Consider the following 7,772-nt stretch of genomic DNA (forward strand, 5'->3'; position numbering starts at 1 on the left):
GATCAGTGAGATACACCTGCTGGAGCGCGTGCTACGGATGGGTGTTGCCATCGTGACCAGTGAGCTGAGATAAGGCGGAGCTTTACCTAGCATAGACTTGTAGATGACCTGGAGCCAGTGGGTCTGGCGACGAATATGTAGCGAGGGCCAGCCGACTAGAGCATACAAGTCGCAGTGGTGGGTGGTATAAGGTGCTTTAGTGACAAAACGGATGGCACTGTGATAGACTGCATCCAGTTTGCTGAGTAGAGTGTTGGAAGCCATTTTGTAGATGACATCGCCGAAGTCGAGGATCGGTAGGATAGTCAGTTTTACTAGGGTAAGCTTGGCGGCTTGAGTGAAGGAGGCTTTGTTGCGGAATAGAAAGCCGACTCTTGATTTGATTTTCGATTGGAGATGTTTGATATGAGTCTGGAAGGAGAGTTTGCAGTCTAGCCAGACACCTAGGTACTTATAGACGTCCACATATTCTAGGTCGGAACCATCCAGGGTGGTGATGCTAGTCGGGCATGCAGGTGCAGGCAGCGACCGGTTGAAAAGCATGCATTTGGTTTTACTAGCGTTTAAGAGCAGTTGGAGGCCACGGAAGGAGTGTTGTATGGCATTGAAGCTTGTTTGGAGGTTAGATAGCACAGTGTCCAAAGACGGGCCGAAAGTATATAGAATGGTGTCGTCTGCGTAGAGGTGGATCAGGGAATTGCCCGCAGCAAGAGCAACATCATTGATATACACAGAGAAAAGAGTCGGCCCGAGAATTGAACCCTGTGGCACCCCCATAGAGACTGCCAGAGGACCGGACAGCATGCCCTCCGATTTGACACACTGAACTCTGTCTGCAAAGTAATTGGTGAACCAGGCAAGGCAGTCATCCGAAAAACCGAGGCTACTGAGTCTGCCGATAAGAATATGGTGATTGACAGAGTCGAAAGCCTTGGCAAGGTCGATGAAGACGGCTGCACAGTACTGTCTTTTATCGATGGCGGTTATGATGTCGTTTAGTACCTTGAGTGTGGCTGAGGTGCACCCATGACCGGCTCGGAAACCAGATTGCACAGCGGTATAAGAGATTCTCCTAAATTAAATAGTCCAGGCATTTATATATAAATTCCAGTAGTACTTTATTAAAGGCCTTTTCAAAGTCTGATATGAATACCAGGCCTGGTTTCCCAGATATTTCATAGTGTTCTAGTGTTTCCAGTACTTGTCTTTTATCTCCAATGGGCTAACATGTTGCAGAAAATAGTCAATTTGCGTGTCTTCACAGATCTCATCAAGCAATCCAAACTTTTGCGTCTGGAGAGAAAGAGAAGATGATGAGGCCTAAAAGGTGTCAACTGGATGGATGGTCATCAAAACATCTTAGCATTAAGGCCAGGAAATTGGTGCACAACGCAGCTGCATTTTTCACCTCCACCCAGTACAGCCAGAAGAGGACTGGCCACCCCTCGGAGCCTGGTTCCCCTCTAGGTTTCTTCCTAGGTCCCTGCCTTCTAGGGAATTTTTCCTAGCCATTGTACGTGCTTGTGCATTGCTTGCTCTTTGGGGTTTTAGGCTGAGTATCTGTAAAGTACTTTGTGACAACTCCTAATGTAAAAAGGGCTTTATAAAATGTATTTGATGGATGTACACTGACTTCAAGTCAGGTGTCGATAGCGTATACTATGATTCTTCCAAGGTCTTTGGCGGTCACATTGAAATGTAGAAATATGTTGTTTTGTGTTTTATTTTTCCACTAATCTATGGTTTATTGGCCGAAAGCACAAGTGAACACTGGAGGAGCTGGTGCATTGTTGAAAATGTTGTCTTGTTGCCCATTTGAGCCACCTTTACTGCACTAATTTCTTATGGTGGGAGGAATGTAATTCGTGGCTGTTTAGGGCCACCGGCGATGAAGATTGGTAGAGAGGGGGAGCAAGGGAATGAGATTAGATAGGGACATGGTGTTAGGAGTACTAGCCCTCTCCCCTAATTTATGTTTGAAGCTCATCTGGAAAATCTGCCAAGTACTCTGTTACTTGATTTCTAACCAAAAGGTGAACTCTGCATTGATTTAAAAAAAATGTTTCATACCATGGTTGTGTCTTGACCACTGACGGACCATAGCGATTCATTTAAAGGTGGTGGCAGCTTGCACACTACTTTACTCAGTCCAGTATTTTGGCCCCACGATCTTGTTTTAGGTTTATTACGGTAGCCTTGGCTCTATCAGTGGACTGGTTAGTTTTCACTTTGTAACCTGAGAAGAAACAAATAAGCATTGAAATAAGTCCTCCTCAGGGTATAGTTTAAGAGAGAACTGGTTTGAGCTAGCTGAAACATGCATTCAAGTGAAACTTTACATAAAGGTGTACAGGGGTGGATTGGCCATCTGGCAATCCTGTCAGATGCCAGATGGGCTGGACCATTTATTTTAGTTAGGTGGACTAGCCAAAATTGACACACTTGAAAATATAATTTTAAAAAAAATAAAAAATGTGAAAAGTGACATGGTAATTATAATATATATTTAGTGTACAAAACATTAGGAACACCTGCTCTTTCCATGACATAGACTGACCAGGTGAAAACTATGATCCCTTATTGATGTCACTTGTTAAATCCACTTCAATCAGTGTAGATGAAGGGGAGGAGACATCTTAAAGAAGGATTTTTAAGTCTTGAGACAAATGAGACATGGATTGTGTATGAACGGGGTATGGTAGTAAGTGCCAGGTGCCTCAGTTTGAGTGTGTCAAGAACTGCAATGCTGCTGTATATTTCAGGCTCAACAGTTTCTTGTGTGTATTAAGAGTGGTCCCCAACCAAATGACATCCAGCTAACTTGACACAGCCGTGGGAAGCATTGGCGTCAACATGGGCCAGCATCCCTGTGGAACGCTTTCAACACCTTGTAGAGTCCATGCCCGAAGAATTGAGGCTGTTTTGAGGGCGAAATGGAGTGCAACAACCTATATGATGTGATAATTGTGTTGTTTGCTCTATAACCTGTTAGTTCAAATGCCTTGCCACTGTGACATATAGGCCTAAGGCTGAGCCCGAGACAATAAGAAGACAGTGGCAGAATAAATTCAACCACGCCTTTGTTTCGTCAAGAAATAGGAGAGCAACATCTGTCCGGTGAAGTCCACAAAGCATTTTGCATGTAACAGTTACATGACCTACAGCATGGTCAAGCAAGTTAATGTTTCTGACATTTTCAGACTACTAAACAACCATTGATTTAGAACCACGGAGAGTTACTACAAGTCACAAAGAAAACTGGAGCTGCCGCCACTATTCCACAACCATTTCAACATCATCAAATCACTTATGCTTAGCTTAATACAGTGACAACTAAAATATACCAAAAGTATTTGTGGTTTTCCATGGTACTGGTGTGTGTGTAGGGCTATCTTCTGTATACCACCCCTACCTTGTCACAACACAACTAATTGTCTCAAATGCATGAAGAAGGAAAGAAATTCCACAAATTAACAGGCACACCTGTTAATTGAAATACCTTCCAGGTGACTACCTTGTGAAGCTGGTTGAGAGAATGCCAAGAGTGTGCAAAGCTGTCATCAAGGCAAAGGGTGGCAACTTTTTTTTGCTTACTACATGATTCCATATGTGTTATTTCATAGTGTTGATGTCTTAACTATTATTCTACAATGTAGAAAATAGTAAAAAATTAAGAAAAACCCTGGAGTGACTTGGTAATCATGAGTACACACCACTGAAAATGCATTACCCTCACGATTTCTGTAATGAAAGAGTCTGCCCTGCCTTGTGCCTGTTTCTCTGAGGCCTGCTGATGTTAAGAGCAAGGCACTCTCATCCCCCCAAGCCCTAGAAAAATGTGTTCTCATTCTATAACATTTCAAAATGCAATTGCGGAAAAACACGGCTTTGGAAGCTTTGTCTTCTCGTCCCCGTCGAAGAGAGGAGTGTCTGCATTTAATATGATTATTTGTACATAACCATGGGAATTAAGTTTCACTTTCAATTCTTGTAAGTAGGCAGTATTTTCCTCAAATGACGTGGCTGGCTTATGTACAGTCTGTGCTGGCTGGAGCATAAATACCTGTGCACTACCCGTTTGAGCAGGCGATCTCCTTATTGTCACTGGTAAGTAAACATTTTTACTGGCTTAGCTTGTTTCTTGCATTATGTCAAGTTATACAAATGTGATGTGTAAAGTCATGTTGCTTACATTACTTATGGATTCTAGACAATTAAATGGATATGACTCAATAAAATAGTTAATATCAAAGAGTGTCTGGATAAGAGATTCTGCTAAATGACTAACATTTGACATGTAAAATGTTATATGCTCTACAGAGTGGTGCTAGAGAGGAGGATATACACAAACAAAATATGTATTTGGTTCGACAACTGACACAGACAACATTACTGTGTAACCAGAAAGGGAAAAGCAAGGCACTCTCCTCCCCCCAGGCGCTAGAAAACAGAAAGGGAGTGACACCATGAGCCATGAAGGCACCGCAGCCATGACAGTTCAAATCCAGGCTTCTATGAAATATGACCTATATTAATTACAATATGAGTGAAACATTCTTCCTTCCAATTTAGGTGGGGTTTTTGAAGCGCTTTTTTTTTCTCTCCAATTTATGCTTTGGCCACAAATAAGAGTATAGGATGAGTCAACAACATTATTTGGGTATCATTTAACAGAATATTAACTTTTAAAGGTGAGATTTTCACTGGACAGTTACTTGTTCCCGTTGAGTTGTTTGAAAAAAAGGGGGAAAAAAATAAATCATAATAATACATTAGGTTTCGATGAGAATGGCACTTTCTCTACATTGCAGCTTCAGTGGACAACATCAAGAAGCTCCTACAACACCTTGAAGAAAATAACACCATTAGCAGCTAAATCACTATGGTAATCTGAGGCAGTTCACCGTTGGAGAAAGATCAATTCAATATTCATGAATTTTCAGGGAGTTATTTCGATTTTCTGATTTTGCTTAAACTAATGTAAAAAGAAAAATGTATTGAGTTACACTAATGTTTATATGACTCTTCTCCTCTTCTTTTTGAGTGTCTCTCACTCACCTCTGGCCGAAAGGGAGCGAACAGGCTGTATGTTGCCTTATAACATACAAACAAAAACTGATTGGTGATGCCATCGATCTAATCCGTGGGTCAGTGACGCGGCCCATGGTCAATGACAATCAACGATAGTCGTGGGTCAGTGACGCGGCCCATGTCAAGAACAGTCAGCTTTCTCTTCTCTTCCGTCTTCTCCTATAAATTATACATATGTTTTGTGCACTTATTGCAAGAAATTGTATATCTATTCATAACTTAGGCTACTACCTTGTGTTTGTAAAATCAAGTAACATTCTACAATTTAATTTAATTGATAAGACATCAAATGCTTCCTTTATATAAGTTATGTATGGAAACATTTGAGGGCGAAAGTCAATTACTAACTATTATGAATCATTTCCCCAGAATTATGAAGAGACAGATGGGTTTTCCCCTGCAGCAAAGGACAATGTGGATGGAGTAAGTTGTATACAGTAATATGTCATACACATCTTTTCATCGTGGCTCTGTCCACATCAGCATGCTTTCTCCATCTGAACATTTACAGTTTAAAGCCAACAAGAACTACACTCAACACTAGTTCAAAATGAACAGTAATATTCTTTGCCTTTGAGTAGGCCATGTCGGACCAGATAAATCTGTCATGTTAAAAGTAATACCACGTTCAAGTGAAGCAGCGAAGATTTTCAGATTTTGGATATTTTCTCGTCTTCCAGGATTTTACAGATCTCATCAAAAACTTCCACCATCTGAACATGTCTGGAGATGAGAAGATGGACTGGGTATGTGGTTTGATTATTCTTCACTGGGTGTACACATGCCACACACACACACACACACGCACACACACACACACACACACACACACACACACACACACACACACACGCGCGCGCGCGCGCGCCAAAGGGTGTGGTCATGGAAACTATATGACGAGCTGTTGTTGTCTTGTCTGTCTAAACAGGCTGAACAGGAAGTGGGAGTGACCTGCTGCCAGGAAGAGGAAATGGACTGGGTATGACGACGTACAATTTCTGTTATCAACATCATGAATTCACTTTCTTTGTGTGTCAGTCATGGAAAAGCCCTTTGTGAAAAAGGGAAAACATGCTAAACTACCGTTTAAACCATTGACAACTAAGATCGAGAAGAATGTCACTGATCCTCCTATGTCAAGAATGTCAGAGCTAAAGGGGTTTATACTGTACGTCACGTGTATGTATATTTGTATAACTTGCACTAACAGCTTTGGGGACAATCACTCACTTCTTAAAATATTTGCGCAAACATATGGTGCAAACACTCATCTGGGTGTCTTTACAGATCACCTCAAGAAATCCCAGCTTCTGCATCTGGAGAGAAAGAAAAGATGAGGAAGACAGCCTTTAAATGAAGACAGCCTTTTAAAATTCTTCATTAACTACCCATCTGTTGGGTGGCTTGGTCATCAAAACATTGGCCTAGTTCACACTCCTGTTGTACAACGCATCTCACACATCAGCTGTGATACAATTTAAGGATCCTTTCAATGGGTTTGTCTGCATGCAAACAAATTGGCAATAGTTGTGTAAAAATCCGTTGTATCATCTCAGCGTGAACTAGGCCACTGTAGCCTAAATATGGCATTGGTACATTCGTAGGGTTTTGTAAATACTGTACAGTAGGATATATGGTTATACAATCTAGATTGATATGTAAATATGTTGAGTATCTATTTATTTTCTCACTCATCTGTCATTCGTTGGCCTATTTTATATTCTGTGTTCTGAGGGCAAAAAGGGGAGGGGGGGACGACTAAAATATTTGGAATGTGTCCCTAATGTTTTGTACACAGTGTATATATTACCCCACAACATTCACTCTTCCCATTAGTCCTTGGATTTATTTTTGTGTAGCTAATTCTCCTCAAAAAAGTACATCTGCTGTCTATTTGTTTGTCAATATTCATGTGTTCAGTGTCTTGTCTCCTTGTCAAATGAGTGTCTGTCAATTTAGTTGTATATCTGTATCACATGAAGTTATCCTTCAAACAGGGAAAGGGTGGTGCCTAGTGGGGGCGGAGGGGTCAAATAAATCAACACAAACTATGAAGTACTGATATTCAATGATGTGAATAAAATGACTCAGACTGTAAATTACATTCTTATTGGCATTGATTTTTTGTTGATTTTATTTGACAATTTTCAACAATGCAAAACTGTGGTGCTCTTGGAAATACACTAAAACAAAATAGACACAAGATTATAGCGTATATAAAATACACCTCATCAGTAAAGGGGAAACAGTCAAATAAATAAAATAGATGATCAAGTAGCATTCATTACTACAATTATACTTTCTTTTAGCATGTGCAGTTTTAAAGCATATTGCCCATAAACTATTAAGGTTTATCTTAAAACTAGCATAGGACGGATTTTATATACACTACCGTTCAAAAGTTTGGGGCCTCTTAGAAATGTCCTTGTTTTCGTTGTACGAGATCTTCAGTTTCTTGGCAACTTCTCGCATGGAATAGCCTCCATTTCTCAGAACATGAATAGACTGACGAGTTACAGAAGAAAGTTATTTGTTTCTGGCCATTTTGAGGTTGTAATCGAACTCACAAATGCTGATGCTCCAGATACTCAACTAGTCTAAAGAAGGACAGTTTTATTGCTTCTTTAATCAGAACAACAGTTTTCAGCTGTGCTAACATAATTGCAAAAGGGTTTTCTAAT

General features: G+C 40.6%; 1 long non-coding RNA gene across 2 annotated transcripts; it reads left to right on the plus strand.

Annotated features, from left to right (window-relative positions):
* Positions 1–3,982: 3,982 nt before the first annotated feature.
* LOC109889355 (uncharacterized) lies at positions 3,983–7,211 on the plus strand. Of its 2 annotated transcripts, XR_004210767.1 has the most exons (6): positions 3,983–4,107; positions 4,812–5,193; positions 5,461–5,514; positions 5,772–5,837; positions 6,020–6,070; positions 6,379–7,211. It is a non-coding gene; the product is annotated as an uncharacterized LOC109889355 (long non-coding RNA). The 2 variants fall into 2 exon arrangements; XR_002255270.2 differs by having other exon boundaries at positions 4,812–5,514.
* Positions 7,212–7,772: the final 561 nt, after the last annotated feature.

This window comes from Oncorhynchus kisutch, linkage group LG1, assembly GCF_002021735.2.
Source record: "Oncorhynchus kisutch isolate 150728-3 linkage group LG1, Okis_V2, whole genome shotgun sequence".
Classification (NCBI taxonomy): domain Eukaryota; kingdom Metazoa; phylum Chordata; class Actinopteri; order Salmoniformes; family Salmonidae; genus Oncorhynchus; species Oncorhynchus kisutch.